At 42.9% G+C, this 17992-nt stretch overlaps 1 protein-coding gene across 1 annotated transcript in view; it reads right to left on the bottom strand.

The window, feature by feature from the left end:
- Positions 1-12298, bottom strand: part of C2H1orf216 (chromosome 2 C1orf216 homolog) — a 55510-nt gene extending 43212 nt beyond the window's left edge. The window contains exon 1 of the mRNA XM_068265451.1: positions 12221-12298. The gene's annotated coding sequence lies outside the window, so the exon portion shown is untranslated. The remainder of the gene's footprint in view (positions 1-12220) is intronic.
- Positions 12299-17992: the final 5694 nt, after the last annotated feature.

Genomic DNA, 17992 nt, shown 5'->3' with positions numbered 1-17992 from the left:
TATTTTGTCAGCGAGAGATTGGACAAGGGGAGGTATATTAATTTTTCTGGAGAAGGATCTTTTGCATGGCAGCTTCGAGATGTTTGGGTGAGCAAATGGAAACGGTGCAACATTCCTTTAGGCACCGCTACTTCCTTAGTTCCCACCTCAACCCGTGTCTTACACCAGGACCTGAGAGGTCAACCTTTTTTGGTGCTAGACAGGGAGGTGAAACAAGTAGAGTTGTCCTCATGCGGGCAATTCTTGCAGAAGTACCTGCGTTGGCCGGGGCAAGTCAAATTTAGGGAAGAAGCCTGCAGGCTCAATAACGCAGAAGGCGAGGCTACCATTCAAAAGATCCACCCTGAAGCCCAACCGATAGTTCCGGTGGCTGAAGGAAAGGTTTGGTTTTTTAACATAAGGTCTAGTGATACATTCAAGGTATATTCTCATAATTGTTCCGATAAGGGGGAGTTTCCAAGGGGAACATATTGTGTGAGTGGAGATCCCATATGGATCCTGTCATCCAGGTTTGATGACGTTGTTTCTCAAATTGTTAAGAGAACTCTGAAGGTCAAAGCTTCACGGGTAGTTCCCGTCCTGAAAGAGAACACGACATGGGACAAAGGGGAACAGGTTTTGATCCAAGACGACCACATTTTGTTACAAAGGTTAAACAAACAGTACACTAAGTTAGAGGTAAGATTTCACCATGATACAGGTGATCTTAACGAGGTAGAACACAAAAATGAGCAGGTGAGTTCCAGTCTGCCCTGGTGGACAAAGGTTCCGGTGATGTTCCAGGGACACTCGGACGGGGCATCTGCAGTTCCAAAGTTCTTTCTACACCCAGTGGTCGTCTGGATGGGCATGACAACTTTAGGCATCATTATCCAGGTGAGGTTGCGGGTTAAAATTACGTAAAATAAATTAACCTGGTCCAGAGATTGGTGCCTCATAAACATTCTCCGGAACCAATAGTTTAAATTAAGGGATATACAGGGTTACGGGTATAGGTTTAGTAGTACCTGTGATGGAGCTGATTGTATAAAGGCGCTCTTTTAGAAGGCACCTGGCCCTGCTCCATCGAGTAACAAACAAACGAGTTTCACTTTTCTGTGGTCATGCAAGTTTGTGAGTGATACGCAAGTGACGCAAATGCTGAGCATGTGGTATTGAGGGACTTAGAAGTAGGGCTTCCCCAGAGAGCCTGGTTACAGGAAGACCAAGAGGTCTTGCTCTCTCTCTTCGAGGGGTAACCACCGAGAGCAGAGAAGTTGTGTGAGCACGAACATCGAAAAGTTAAACATAAACGAAAGAAACCAGGTACTGGGAGGTTCAGACGCTGGGATCTGCGGGTCAAGCCGTTTTAGGGAGGATTGTTATAATTTAAGTAGGCCTCAGTTATTTGGACTGAGTTAGTCAAAAAGGCTTGATGAGCAGACCTGCCCTTTAAGGGGATTTTCTCTGAAGAGAGAAAATCTGCAGTTCTGTCAGCAGAACTAGAACATACCAAGAAGCTGTTCTGAACAAGGCCGCAGGTCTCCCTGACCTGGGCCTGGAACAATAAACATCAGTCATGTTTTGTAAATATTCACATTCCTGCATGTATGTCAAATGTCTCATTGATTATTAATCGAGTAGGTGTGTATGATGACACCACAAGTGGGTCCACCAATAGATTTATCTAGGGGGTGGCGAAGATGATGTCATATTTAACTCTTTCCTAGTCGGTATTAAATCTGGAGCGAGCGATGGGGAACTCACTTCTGCTTCTTCCTTCCTCACTAGCTCGCAATACTGACTGGAACCCAATTATTTCTCTAAGCATGTTCTTCCTTTATGTAAGCTGATATAATGTATGCTATGTACATAGGTAGTTTAGTGTAACGTAGGTAGGAAGAAGGTACCTGATAGACTTCGGTAGGGAGTCTAATCAAGAGCTTGTAATGCAACATGAAGATCGGCATAGCTAGGATATGATGACTGTATCTATCTGTCTTTCTGTGACTTGAATAAATAACGGAAACATTGGAGAAGCCTGAGAAAGTCTATTTCCTGTTTGCGGTGTGGAGAGTCAAGTGATCTCACAGTCTGTGAGACGATGGTGTCGAAGCAAGGTGATAAGAACAGTTTATAACAGTACATATGTCCCTTCTACCCCCTCCAAGCCTGCTGACTTGTAGGTGGTATGCTGTCAAATGACACTGGTGACTCCAAATCACAAGGAGGAGAATATATAAATAAACTATAAAGCTGTGGGCTTCATGGATACATAAAAAAACCTCAATATTTCATGCCAGTGGGTCTGACCAACACTCACTCTGCTCTTTCCTTGAGCACTGCAGCAATCCATGCCAATGCCAGTCAATACACACTTCCAGCAATCTCTGCTACTGGGCAAGTGCAGGTACTGGATGAAGAAAACTGCCATGCATAATGAAAGAATAAATGGTTTTGTTCCCTTCTAGGTAAGAGGACTGGCTCCTTTAATTATAAAACCGGCTTGAGTGCCTTCTCCATTTGGAACTTTAAAAAAAAATGGTGTATTATGACAAACATCCCATTGCATGTGCAAAACAGCTGTCAGCTTGTGTGTATCTCTGATGCTGTCTGTATGTAGCAATGCTGAATAAAGCCGACATTGGCCTCAATTCACTAAGCCTTATCAAACACTTTATCGAACGTTTGATAATTTACCTCATGGGTAAAATCTCATTTTGAATTCATTAAAGTGTTATAGATTCATCGAATGTTTTATCAATAAAACATTCAATAAATATACAGTTGTTTGCAAAAGTATTTGCCCCCCCTTGAAGTTTTCCACATTTTGTCACATTACTGCCACAAACATAAATCAATGTTATTGGAATTCCACGTGAAAGACCAATACAAAGTGCTGTACACGTGAGAAGTGGATCGAAAATCATACATGATTCCAAACATTTTTTACAAATCAATAACTGCAAAGTGGGGTGTGCGTAATTATTCAGGCCCCTGAGTCAATACTTTGTAGACCCACCTTTTGCTGCAATTACAGCTGCCAGTCTTTTTGGGTATGTCTCTACCAGCTTTACACATCTAGAGACTGAAATCCTTGCCCATTCTTCTTTGCAAAACAGCTCCAGCTCAGTCAGATTAGATGGACAGCGTTTGTGAACAGCAGTTTTCAGATCTTGCCACAGATTCTCGATTAGATTTAGATCTGGACTTTGACTGGGCCATTAACCTCCTTAGCGGTATGGACGAGCTCAGCTCGTCCATTACCGCCGGAGGGTGCCGCTTAGGCCCTGCTGGGCCGATTTTCTTCAAGTAAAAAGTTGCACATGCAGCCGGCACTTTGCCAGCCGCGTGTGCTACCTGATCGCCGCCGCAGAGGGTCCCCCCAGCCGCCCGAGCCCAGCGCAGCCGGACCAAACAGTTCCGGCCAGCGCTAAGGGCTGGATCAGAGGCGGCTGACGTCAGCTGACGTCCATGACGTCACTCCGCTCGTCGCCATGGCGACGAGGAAAGCGATACAAGACAGGCCGCTCATCGCGGCCTTTCTTGTTACTTTTAATCGCCGGAGGCGATCAGAAGTACGCATCGGGAGCGCCCTCTAGTGGGCTTTCATGCAGCCAACTTTCAGTTCAGTTGGCTGCATGTAATAGTTTTTTTTTTATTAAAAAAAACCCCTCCCACAGCCGCCCTGGCGATCTTAATAGAACGCCAGGGTGGTTAACACATGGATATGTTTTGTTTTAAACCATTCCATTGTTGCCCTGGCTTTATGTTTAGGGTCGTTGTCCTGCTGGAAGGTGAACCTCCGCCCCAGTCTCAAGTCTTTTGCAGACTTCAAGAGGTTTTCTTGGCTCCATCCATCTTCCCATCATCTCTGACCAGCTTCCCTGTGCCTGCTGAAGAGAAGCTGCCACCACCACATTTGACAGTGGTGATGGTGTGTTCTGAGTGATGTGCAGTGTTAGTTTTCCGCCACACATTCCGTTTTGCATTTTGGCCAAAAGGTTCAATTTTTGTCTCATCTGACCAGAGCACCTTCTTCCGCATGGTTGCTGTGTCCCCCACATGGCTTGTGGCAAACTGCAAAACGGACTTATTATGCTTTTCTGTTAACAATGGCTTTCTTTTTGCCACTCTTCCATAAAGGCCAACTTTGTGCAGTGCACAACTAATAGTTGTCCTATGGACAGATTCCCCCACCTGAGCTATAGATCTCTGCAACTCATCCAGAGTCACCATGGGCCTCTTGACTGCATTTCTGATCAGCGCTCTCCTTGTTCGGCCTGTGAGTTTAGGTGGACGGCCTTGTCTTGGTAGGTTTACAGTTGTGCCATACTCCTTCCATTTCTGAATGATCACTTGAACAGTGCTCCGTGGGATGTTCAAGGGTTTGGAAATCTTTTTGTAGCCTAAGCCTGCTTTAAATTTCTCTACAACTGTATCCTTGACCTCTCTAGTGTGTTCTTTGGACTTCATGGTGTTGTTGCTCCCAAGATTCTCTTAGACAACCCCCGAGGCCGTCACAGAGCAGCTGTATTTGAACTGACATTAGATTACACACAGGTGCACTCTATTTAGTCATTAGCACTCATCAGGCAATGTCTATGGGCAACTGACTGCACTCAGACCATAGGGGGCTTAATAATTACGCACAACCCACTTTGCAGTTATTGATTTGTAAAAAATGTTTGGAATCATGTATGATTTTCGTTCCACTTCACACGTGTACACCACTTTGTATTGGTCTTTCACGTGGAATTCCAATAAAATTGATTCATGTTTGTGGCAGTAATGTGACAAAATGTGGAAAACTTCAAGGGGGCCGAATACTTTTGCAAACCACTGTATAACACCTTAGTGAATTCAAAATTAGATTTTACCCATGAGGTAAAGTGTTTGATAAAGCTTAGTGAATTGAGGTCCATTGTCCAGAACAGTGTGGAGTTATTTTTTTCTTTAATTATACATGACAGCTTAGTGTTCATGCAGCAGTGCTGCAAGATAGAGAGTAAATCGTGCAGGTGGCTGTCAGGGCATTGATTTTCTTCCATGATAAAAGTATGTTTAATATGGAGCTATGCTGTATGCTTTCTTTTTTGTTTTACACTGATTCCCAACTGATGTGGTTCAGGTTCCATTGAACCAATTAATAATGGACTGCGAGAAATTTTGTTGTCCAAGAAACAGGTCGCTGCAACCACTGCACCTACTGTGATCGGGAGCAGAACACCAAAGAAATTTTTAAGAAATAGTTGTTTTTACTCTTTTGGAAACTGTGTTTCAGTCTTTTTGTGTTACTATTAACATTGCTATGACTAACACCACTCCCTAAACTTAAATGCACGGCCAGCCTTTGATATCTCCAACATGTGCACTCACAAAAGGCACCTTGAATAAAGTCAAAGAGGGGAGCACCAGCCACTTCCTACATTGTCTTTTTTTGCCCCTCTTGAAACACACTGGAGTGGGTGATATGGTACCTCTGGCAACACAATGCTTACTGAAACATTCTAATACTGCTGCTCTCTGGCTAGAAGAAAGCAGATCCTCTACCTCTGGTAAGCTGCCCAAATACATAGTATTACTTAAAGGAAACCTGAAACAAACAGTGTTTCAGGATTTCTACTTGCCCTTGGTTTATCCGAGCCCTTTCAGGCTGTTTGGTCGCTCGCTGTCTCCCCAGGCCATTCTGGTCCTATGCTGGATGGCCTGGTACTTTGACAAAGTCATTCATTTGTCCTCGCGCACCCCTGTCACACTCTCATAGATGGGAGTGGTCTGCGCCTGTCTCAGGTACACTTTAATGCCCAAATGGGTACTCAGTAAAACTCTTACCCATAGTGCCACTGCCATATTTATCCATGCTTCCAACTGAGGATAGCAAACTACAAAGAAACAGCTACCTGCAAGCTGGATCATAACTCACTTTTTACAACAAGCATATACTCTAATTTAGGCCATTCCCCCTCCAACCTCTGGTCAAGTTATGCTCCTTACTAGATAACCTAAAAATATACTGCCTCTAGGAATGCACAGGTCTATGGAGTCGGAGTCGAGGAGTCAGAGAAATTTCTGGGTAGTCGGAGTCGGGAAAAAATGCACCGACTCGCGACTCCTAATGAACTTAAGCTGTAATTAAAATAGAAAATATGATAAAATGTTCTATTTCTCAGATAATAGTCATCATAAATCATTTATATATACAGTAATAGCTGTGCTCAGTCCACAAAAATGAAATAAACCAATCAAAAAATAGTTACTTGTGCTGCTTCAATAAAGCAGTCCCCATATTTTTAAAGTTCAGATATACATATCTGATTGTGATTGTATATATGAGCGATTTGAGTCCGAAAGGAGAAAAGCGCTATACAAATGTTCAGATTATTATTATGATGTGTACACAGGAATCTTTTATACATATACTAAATAACATCTAAATAACATCTATGCTGTAAGTATAAAGCCTAATGTGTAGCCGTGTCCATAATAGAGATGGTCAATGAGATGCAAATATTTCTGCGTTGATGCTGGTTGATGCAAATGTATGCACTCCCTTTGCTCATGAAATCAAATAATTTGATATGTTGTTAAAATTTGATTTGGTGACAACAAATTAAAGGGTACATGAAACGGAAGAAAATAAAAGTTTTATACATACCTGGGGCTTCCTCCAGCCACCTGGATCTTCTGCTATGAGTTCCGGTAATTCAGCCAGTCAGCGCAGTCCGGCAGCGTGCCGCTCCCACAGCCAGGAGCATTCTTCACCTGCGCAATAGTGCTGTGCAGGTGTAGTACGCTCGCAGAGTGTGTGCATGAGCAACAAATACCTGGACCCATAGTAGAAGATCTGGGTGGCGGAGGAGGACAGCGAGGGACTGATTAGCCTGAAGGGGGCTGGAGGAAGCCCCATGTATGTATAAAACTTTAATTTCATCTGTCTCAGGTTTACTTTGTTACACAGTAGCACTATACTCTACATACAGTGGGATGCGAAAGTTTGGGCAACCTTGTTAATCGTCATGATTTTCCTGTAAATCGTTGGTTGTTACTATAAAAAATGTCGGTTAAATATATCATATAGGAGACACACACAGTGATATTTGAGAAGTGAAATGAAGTTTATTGGATTTACAGAAAGTGCGCAATAATTGTTTGAATAAAATTAGGCAGGTGCATACATTTGGGCACTGTTGTCATTTTATTGATTCCAAAACCTATAGAACTAATTATTTGAACTGAAATTGGCTTAGAAAGCTCAGTGACCCCTGACCTACATACACAAGTGAATCCAATTATGAGAAGAGTATTTAAGGGGGTCAATTGTAAGTTTCCCTCCTCTTTTAATTTTCTCTGAAGAGTAGCAATATGGGGGTCTCAAAACAACTCTCAAATGACCTGAAGACAAAGATTGTTCAGTATCATGGTTTAGGGGAAGGATACAAAAAGCTGTCTCAGAGATTTCAGAAGTATGTTTCCACATTTAGGAACATATTGAGGAAATGGAAGACTACAGGCTCAGTTCAAGTTAAGGCTCTAAGTGGCAGACCAAGAAAAATCTCGGATAAACAGAAGGGACAAATGGGGAGAACAGTCAGAGGCAACCCACAGACCAGCACCAAAGACCTACAACATCATCTTGCTGCAGATGGAGTCACTGTGCATTGTTCAACCATTCGGTGCACTTTACACAAGGAGATGCTGTATGTGAGAGTGATGCAGAGCACAAACAGAGCCGCTTGAGGTATGCTAAAGCACATTTGGACAAGCCAGCTTCATTTTTGGATAAGGTGCTGTGGACTGATGAAACTAACAGTGAGTGATTTGGGCATAACAAGGGGCATTATGCATGGAGGAAAAAAAAACAAATCATTCCAAGAAAAACACCTGCTACCTACAGTAAAATATGGTGGTGGTTCCATCATGCTGTGGGGATGTGTGGCCAGTGCAGGGACTGGGAATCTTGTCAAAGTTGAGGGAGGCATGAATTCCACTCAGTATCAGCAGATTCTGGAGACCAATGTCCAGGAATCAGTGACAAAGCTGAAGCTGCGCCGTGGCTGGATCTTTCAACAAGACAACGACCCTAAACACACTGCTCAAAATCCACTAAGGCATTCATGCAGAGGAACAAGTACAACGTTCTGGAATGTCCATCTCATTCCCCAGACCTGAATATAATTGAAAATCTGTGGTGTGAGTTAAAGAGAGCTATCCTTGCTCGGAAGCCATCAAATTTGAATGAACTAGAGATGTTTTGTAAAGAGGAATGGTCCAAAATACCTTCAACCAGAATCCAGACTCTCTTTAGAACCTACAGAAAGTGTTTAGGGGCTGTAATTTCTGCAAAAGAAGGATCTGCTAAATATTTATTTCATTTCTTTTTTGTGGTGCCCAAATGTATGCACCTGCCTAATTTGTTTAAACAATTATTGCACTTTCTGTAAATCATATGCATGTTGGATTATTATGGCTCTGTACAAATTAACAAGCTGACACATCATTGCATTCCAGCGGTTCTGGAGTGATGTTTAGCTTCTAAGGGTGACAATGGTTAATTTGCATATATTCAGCAGTGATGCCCTGGGAGACATCTCAAGCTCACTCCAACCTGAATTATCGCAAATTCTTTCTGTTTTAAGAAAGCAAACTTTTGTTTTCCTTAGTATTTTAGTAAGGGGGCTTTTAGGACCATTGTAGCTCCTCACACACTCCAATGAGTTCTGGTTCACCATGAGCTTGCTGGTTAGTCTGTAGCTTTCTGTAAATCAAATAAACTTAATTTCACTTCTCAAATAACACTGTGTGTGTCTCCTATATGATATATTTAACTGACATTGTTTATCGCAACAACCAACGATTTATACAGGAAAATCATGACCATTAACAAGGTTGCCCAAACGGTCGCATCCCACTGTATGCACTCCCCACAGAGCTGCAGGGTATCCACTGAGAATGTTGTGCACATTGAACACGGAGGTGTTGTTTATCACCTATAAACCTGGTTCAGATTGTACATGAAGAATGTGTAATAGAGGAAGAATAACAGCCTCATTCTCCTGCAGAGTACCTGCACATCACTCTTACTCTTACAGTTATATTGCCTAGGACCTGATCCATGTTCAGATTGTGCATGAAGAATGTAGAATAGAAGAAGAATCCCCTCATTCCCCTGCAGAGTACCTGCACATCACTTTTACGTGTACCCACAGTTACATTGCCTAGGGCCTGATAGATGTTCTTTGTTCCTGTCTGTACCTTCTACAAGTATCTTAAAATTTAAAACACATACAGATAAGAAGTACATTTCTCCCAGAGCAAAATGAGCCATAAATGACTTTTCTCCTATGTTCCTGTCACTTACAGTAAGTAGTAGAAATCTGACATTACCGACAGATTTTGGACTAGCCCATCTTCTCATAGGGGGGTTCTCAGGGTTGCTTTATTTTTAAAAACACTTATTGAATGGCAGTTGCCCCATCCAACTGCCAAAATAGTGTGCAGCGAGCAAGGAGGCTGGCCAGCATCTTTGTATTAACAGCGCTGCGTAATATGTTGGCGCTTTATAAATACAATAAATAATAATAATATTAATCATTTTCAGGGAATGTCTTTATAAAGAATAAAGGCCATGCTGAGAATCCCCCATGAGGAGATGGACTAGCCCAAAACCTGTCGGTAATGTCAGATTTCTACTACCTACTGTAAGTGACAGCAACATAGGAGAAAAATTATTTAGGGCTCATTTTATTCTGGGAGAAATGTACTTCTTATTTGTATGTGTTTTAAATTTTAAGATTTTTGCGACAGTTCCTCTTCAAGAACTAGTTTTAGTCTATGACTAAAAGTATTAGAGGCAGAAGATCAGCCGGCTAGCCAGGTAACTAGTATTGTTTAAAGAGGAGCTGTTAGGTATAAGGTCTCAGAGAAAAAAAAACACATATATCAGTAGTTAAAGATTGGCTGTACTTACATTACATATGCATTTCACTATCCACGTTTGGATTTCACAGAATTTTTATATAGTATTTGCAGAGAATGATGCTCCTGACAGCTCATGGCAGGTTCCATGTTTGTCTGTCTCCTATGAAGCCAAATCTGTCGTCATGTCCTCCCTGCTTCCTGATGATTCAACTCAGAAAAAAGACAACACTACTGTGCAGTGAATATTAATTAGCCATGTGGCTAGGAACAATAGCGGACTCATGCAGTATACTCTGCCCTGTGATTTTTCAGTGCTGTGAGCTGGACTGCATTACACGCTGTTGTAACATGAGCCTGTAACTTCTCACTAGCAGCAGAGGGGAGGACCAAAGGTGGGAAAAAGCAGCCCCAGAATGCTTTGCAGTATGGTATGCGGCCTCTCGGCCTCTTAAGAGCTTGGGTCTAACAGCCTTGCTATTCAGCACACATCAAAAGTAAGAGAGATTTTTTACTTCAGTATTGCCTTTTTGGCTTCCTTCTAAACTGTTTAACACAGGAGAATAGAGGTTTAAATTAGCTTTTGCAGCCTGACAGTTACTCTTTAAAACTGAATAAATATGGCAGCCTGCATATCCCTCTCACTTTAGTTGTATCTTAAAATTCCTAAGCATTGGCAGTTAAGAGATGCATTTCATGTTCCATACGTTCAATCAACAAAATTGTAATATGCAAATTAGAGGACTCAGAGTTGAGGAGTCGGAGTCGGTGGAATCCTAACCTGAGGAGTCGGAGTCGGTGGATTTTTGTACCGACTACACAGCCCTGGGTATGCATATTGTTTACTACCACACCTCATTCACCCCATTCCTTTAGATTGTAAACTCGCAAGGGCAGGGCTCCCTCACCCTTTTGTGTTTAGGAAATTGTTAATAATTTTGTGTCTTGGAATCCATTATACAATTTATTCACCTTATTACATTTGTCACTGTAATTACTATGTCTCCCAGTTCTGTATTTTGTTCCAGTGTCTATATTTGGTGTATAGCATTGCCTGTATTATGTACCCCATGTTTGTTTCTTACTTTGTCCAGCGCCACAGAATATGTTGGCGCTTTATAAATCATAATAATAATTACAGTATATGGCTATTTAAAATGAATAGGCTAAAGGCATACCAGCAGTTTGGATGTATACATGTTTTTAGGGGCATAATTGTAATTGTAATCATTTGAATATTCACTCACTGAGCTGAACTAGTACATTATGAGGTTTCTTTCATGCTCATGTAAAGCTGAGTATTTCAAAATACCTTTTGATAGCAAATATGTCATAACACAAGAATAACTATTTTGCTTTTAACATTTATTCAAGAGAAAATAAATCGATAGCAGTATAGATGTACTGTGGTGCTGATTTGTGATCACATTTAGTAGAGGATACCATGAGCCGTAACGCTGCTCCTGCTTATGTCACTATCTAATGATGGTTGTACTGGTGCTGCTCTCCAGCCTGGCTGTGCAGAACAGACAGAAGGGGAGTTGCCTTCCCGTAGTCATTGCGTGGTGCTGAAAGGACAGCGACTGCCAGACATCCAGCTTCCTGCAGTGCTGCTGCTGCTGCCTGGCTGTAACACTACCCTGTGCCAACACCAACCACGCTGATGTTCCTCGTCCTCCTATCAGCCAGCCATCAGTGCACGTCACATTAGGCTTCTACTGAAAGACATGTTTGTGAAGAGAAATTGCTGGGATGCCTTTATACCCAGCCCGAGCCATAAACACTGCCCCTCTTATGAAATGACAAGAGCCCTTTAGCATCTTCACTGGCTACAGTTTATTTACTTCCAACACGATTTAGAAAATAAGAAAAAAAAATCAAATTGTCACCACAATACTGCGAGCGGTTACATGCTGATTGCACCGAATACTGCCCTGGCAGAATGAGCAGAATCAATAATCCTACAGGATGTTCAAACCTATAATCCGAAAGGCAGATAACCTACTGCTGGGGAACTAGCTTTCCATTTTTTTTATATCAAACCTACTCTTCTCACGTAACAAGCAGCTATGGGTTACAAGCGAGATCTGATGTATGAAATGAGAACAGGTTTATCAGTCATCCTGGTGACCCTCAGTTATTAGTATATAATCCTCCTGACGCATAATTGCAGCGGCTGCCTTGATCTAGTTTATCCACCCCTTACCAGTGTATACCTTCCTGTTGCAATAAACGATAACCAGAAATCATATGTTATAAGCAGCATCAAAATCCTGGAAAATGTATTGTGTGACCCACCAGCAGCAGAGAGGAACAGACCTACCGACACTAGCTGACAGTCCACCTCGGCTCAGTCTCCAGGCTGATCCTCCTGATGCAGGAAGGGAAAAGCTTTCCTCAGCAGAAGCAGGAAAACGTCAATTGTTACACACTTCCTTTCTGCTGTAGCAGTATAAGCTCAATGTAGCTCCTGTATATTTCACTGGAAGCCAGAAGGCAATCACTTTCATAATAGTGGTAATTTCCTTGATAAAACAGCTCTCTGCAGCCACAAGGACAGACAGTGCTTCGGGTTATGCTTCATTGACTGTATCATCTTTAATTCAGCTTAGTATACATACTACTATTATACAATACTTTACACTGCAATAAACGTTACTTTATTAAATTATGTTTGAGGTGGAGAAACTGAGAGGTTCTATGTGGTACAGTATATATCCACTTTTAATTTATATCCATTTAATCCTTAAAACGCATCTGCTACTTCTCCACACATGGTAGAATGAGCATAGATTACTGGCATAACAGATTGCATACCTGAAGGCCTTTGGAAAACCTGGACTTGTGGACATTGCTTAAAATATAAGCTATGCATACAAACCCCACTTGGTCATGTTGACACTTTCCTCTGTACTGCAGATCCTGACATGATGATGTGCTTTAAATATGATAACACGGCACTACTAGCTGATAAGAGAACCTCACACTCTCAATAAAATATGTGCTGCTTTCTCCCTAATATCTTGTACAACGTGTGTTTGACCAACTCTTCTGCCTCTTCTCCCATTCAACTCCTTGTTAGTGGTTCCTGCTGGCTACCTTCTCATTAACCTCCTTATGTGTGCTTCCTGCTGCCTCCTCTCCCATTCAACTCCTCATATATGCTTCTTTCTTCCTCCTCTCCCATTCACCTCCTTATATCTGATTACTGCTGCCTCCTCCATTCACCACCTCATGTGTGCTTTCTGCTGCCTCCTCTGCACATTCAGGGCTGGTGCACACCGAGCGGCTTTTTGGGCGTTTTCAGATCCGCTTGCGGCTGCGGATCTGCTTGGTCAATGTATCTCAATGGGGTGGTGCACACCAGAGCGGGAGGCGTTTTGCAGAAACGAAAAATGCCTGGGTGAGGCATTTTTTGGATTGCGGATGCGTTTCTGCCTCAATGTTAAGTATAGGAAAAACGCAAACCGCTCTGAAAAACGGCACTTCAGAGCGGTTTGCCAGGCGGTTTTTGTTACAGTAGCTGTTCAGTAACAGCTTTACTGTAACAATACAGGAAATCTACTACACCAAAACCGCTAGACAAAACCGCAAAACGCTAGCTGAAACGCTACAGAAAAAGAAGAAAAAGCGTTTTAAAATCTGCTAGCATTTTGCGGATCTGCTAGCGGGTTTTGGTGTGCACCAGCCCTCAGGGCTGGTGCACACCAAAAACTGCAAGCAGATCCGCAAAACGCTAGCAGATTTTGAAACGCTTTTTTTTTATTTTTATGAGGCGTTTTGCTAGCGTTTTGCGGATTGCTGCTGCGGTTTTCAGTATAGTAGATTTCATATATTGTTACAGTAAAGCTGTTACTGAACAGCTTCTGTAACAAAAACGCCGGCAAAACCGCTCTGAAGTGCCGTTTTTCAGAGCGGTTTGCGTTTTTCCTATACTTAACATTGAGGCAGAAACGCATCTGAAATCCAAAAAATGCCTCACCCAGGCATTTTTCGTTTCTGCAAAACGCCTCCCGCTCTGGTGTGCACCACCCCATTGAGATACATTGACCAAGCAGATCCGCAGCCGCAAGCGGATCTGAAAACGCCCAAAAAGCCGCTCGGTGTGCACCAGCCCTCACAGCAGGTATGTGCTTCCTGCTGCCTCCTCTCCCATTCAACTCCTCATGTGCTTCTTTCTGCATCCACTCCCATTCACCTCCTTATATCTGATTCTTGCTGCCTCCTCCATTCACCACCTCATGTGTACTTTCAGCTGCCTCCTCTGCACATTCACCTCCTTCTACTGTATGTGTTTCCTGCTGCCTCCTCTCCCATTCAACTGCTTATATCTGATTACTGCTGCCTCCTCCATTCACCACCTCATGTGTGCTTTCCGCTGCCTCCTCTGCAAATTAACTTTCTTCTATGTTCTTCCTGCTGCCTCCCCCATTCACATCTTTATATGTTCTTCCTGCTGCCTCCTCCATTGACATCTTTATATGTTCTTCTTGCTGCCTCCTCCATTTACATATTTATATGTTCTTCCTGCTGCCTCCTATCCCATTCACCTCATATCAGATTTTCTGCTGCCTCCTCCAATCTCCACCTTATATTAGCTTTTCTGCTGCCTCCTCCAATCACCACCTTATATGTGCTTCCTGCTGCCTCCTCCATTCACATCTTTATATGTGCTTCCTGCTGCCACCTCTCCCATTCACCTCCTTATATCAGCTTTCATGCCCTTGTATGTGCTCTGTGCTTCCACTTCTCCCATTAATATCTTTTATGTACTCCCTGCTGCTTCCTCTTCCATTCACCTTTTTATATGTGCTTCCTGCTGCTTCCTTTCCCATTCACCCCTCATATTCTTTTCCTACTGCTTCCTCTCCCATTCACCTACTCATATGTGTTTCCTGCTACTTCCTCCATTCACCCCTTATATGTGCTGCTTGCTGCCTCCTCTTACATTTATCTCTGTATATTTGCTTCCTGCTGCCCCCTCTCCCATTTCTCTAAGTATACATGCTTCCAGCAGCTTCCTCTCTCATTTATGTCCCTATATGTGCACCCTCTCCGATTCACCTACTCATATGTACTTCTTGCTTCCTTCTCTCCCATTAATCATTCCCCCATTTCCCTCATTCAGTTTTAGTCCATTATTCCACACAAATGATCTTCAAATCTTGAAGGTTTCATGGGCCTCTTCTATGAACTCATATGTACTTCTTGCTTCCTTCTCTCCCATTAATCATTCCCCCATTTCCCTCATTCAGTTTTAGTCCATTATTCCACACAAATGATCTTCAAATCTTGAAGGTTTCATGGGCCTCTTCTATGAACGCTAATCTTCAGGGTAGGAACACACTAGGCAGAATCACATATGTTTTTTCCACTATGTGCTATGGAAAACGCATGTCATTCTGCCTACTGTGTTCCTACCCTTGGTTATTTCCATAGATTTTCAATTGGATTCAAGTCAGGTGATTAACTTAGCCATTATTTCTTAGTGATGGGGGCAGGAGTATCTTCTAAATACTGACAGTTTTCAGCTGGTTTATTGGCTTTCCATGCCTTTTTGCACCTCCTTTTCTTCATGTGTTTAATACATATTCCCTGTGTCATTCCTCTGAACCAGTAGTACTGATTCAACAATTGACTGATTGGTCCTTACCGATTAAAGGATGATAGTGCTTAGAGGATGTATTTTGAGGGGGGATTCCAGGCCTGTGGGCAGTCTTCTTTCTTTTGAAGCAGTAGTTTAGTTCCCCATAAGGTCCACAAGTTATGCTACTATTGATGATTGAGTTGCCAGTATAGGCTGTCATGTAATGGATTACCATATGTTTCCATGTCTGACGAGCAATGTATGAATGCATTGTTCCTACTGCTATGTCTTCTGTTTCTCATCTTCCCCCTTCCTCTCTTCTCAAAACAGGGTGGGATGCACTGCTGTAGCTAAGCAGCAGGTTTGTACACCAATCATTTCTAAAACTTTCATTCTGAATGGTTAGCAATCACAAACTGGGAGGAGGCGCCCCAAAGGTTGAATGCAATTAATTTTGAGTGGATAACAAAACAGTCTTTCCTCAGGCTGAAGGTATAGAAATGTATTTTATTTTAATTGGCACCAGAATGGACGACACGTTTTGTAGGACCTGCCAGGTTCTTCAGGTCTATAGTACAGCGTAATGAAGCTGCAAGCACGGACTTGGAGCGCCAACCAATGATTGTTTAGAACAAATATTGGCTGTCTGCACATAGCTTCATACTAAGACGACTGTACTTAGCTAGGTAGCAGTTGATGTTTTTATTCCCTATGACCCGAATAGACCCACTGCAGTCCATCATGAATGCGGCAGCCAGAATTATCCATTCCTCCCATCGCTCCACCAGGGTGGCTCCCCTCCATGAATCCCTCCACTGGCTTCCTATCCAGTCCAGAATCAGATTCAAGATATTGTGTCTGACCTACAAATCCGTCCACAAAACCTGTCCAACCTACATTTCTGATCTTACTCAGAGATACACACCAAGCCGCTCACTCCGCTCCTCCAATGAACTTTGCCTGACCGTCCCCCGCATCACCCAGTCCCATGCACGCCTCCAAGACTTCTCAAGAGCCGCTCCAACACTATGGAACTCCCTACCTCCACCCATTAGTGCAGCCCCCTCCTTCAACACCTTCAAGCAGGCCCTCAAAACTAACCTTTTCACTCTGTTCTACCACCCCTCACAATTGCTCTAAACCTACAGCTGAACTCTGGTCCCCTACCTCTCGTGTCCCTACCTCTCCCTCAAGATTGTAAGCCTTTGGGCAGGGTCCTCCTCCTTTTGTGTCCTACCTGATCATGCACCTCCATTACTGTGCACCCATGCTATGCATTTGAGTGAACCTAACTTTCCTAATCTCCATGCTCCCCTCCAGTGACTGACTAAGCATTACCTTGTACTCATACTGTGCTGTGTGATCTGGTTTTCTTGTATTCCTGTATTGTCATATTGCTGTTTGTCACCCCTAAATATTGTCCGTAACCTAAGTTAATGTCCAGCGGTGCGTAATATGTTGGCGCTTTATAAATACAATAAATAATAATAATAATGGTAATTTCTGCTATGAATTTCTTTTTTACAGTGGTATTCAACAGATTTTTTTTCACAATGCTGTTACCTTGTGATCTATTATATTACTATTAGAGATGACCTTAACTGTTCACCGTCGAACTTCCGAAAAAGTTTGCAGTTCTCCGCGATCGCGAACCACGGAAGTTCGCCGGTTCCCGTTCGCCAGCTTGTACCTTGCTAATTCTTATTGCTAAAAAAGCACCCCTCAACAGCTCTTTTGAGAGCTAATCTTGCTCTTGTGATCTATTTTTTTTTTTGTGTGTCCCACAGACACTTGTGTTGCATAGTCAGCCTTGGTAATTCCTCCTGTGAAACTGCCAGGCCCAGCACATTCAGTGACTACCTGTGTGTGTGACAGGCAGCTTCACATTTGTAATCCCAATCACTGCACCTGTTCACTGTTCAGTGCACCAACCTATATGTACGTGAGCGCACGCATCGTTAATACCACCAGTCATTGCACCTGTTCAGGGTACCTGCCTGTGTGTGTGTGGCAGGCAGCTGCACATTTGTAATCTCAATCACTGCACCTGCTCACTGTTCAGTGCATCTACCTACCTATGCCTACGGGAGCGCATGCATTGTTAATTCCACCAGTCATTGCACCTGTTCAGGGTACTTGCCTGTGTGTGTGTGACAGGCAGCTGCACATTTGTAATTCGAATCACTGCACCTGTTCACTATTCAGTGCACCTACCCACCTATATGTACGTGAGCGCACGCATTGTTAATTCCACCAGTCATTGCACCTGTTCAGGGTACCTGGCTGTGTGTGTGTGACAGGCAGCTGCACATTTGTAATCCTAATCACTGCACCTGTTCACTGTTCAGTGCACCTACCTCCAGTTTATGATCTAGCATTGTACTACTGTCTGCATTGTGTTGTGTATCTTTTTGCTATTACCTGCATTGTTGTATCTATTGTCTATTACCTGTATTGTTTTGTCACCCCTGTTATCATTGTCTGTAACCCTATTTATTGTACAGCGCT

Source organism: Hyperolius riggenbachi, chromosome 2 (genome assembly GCF_040937935.1).
Source record: "Hyperolius riggenbachi isolate aHypRig1 chromosome 2, aHypRig1.pri, whole genome shotgun sequence".
Taxonomy (NCBI): Eukaryota; Metazoa; Chordata; class Amphibia; order Anura; family Hyperoliidae; genus Hyperolius; species Hyperolius riggenbachi.
The sequence above is the reverse complement of the archived record's forward strand: the minus strand, read 5'-3'. Positions and strand labels throughout refer to the sequence as shown.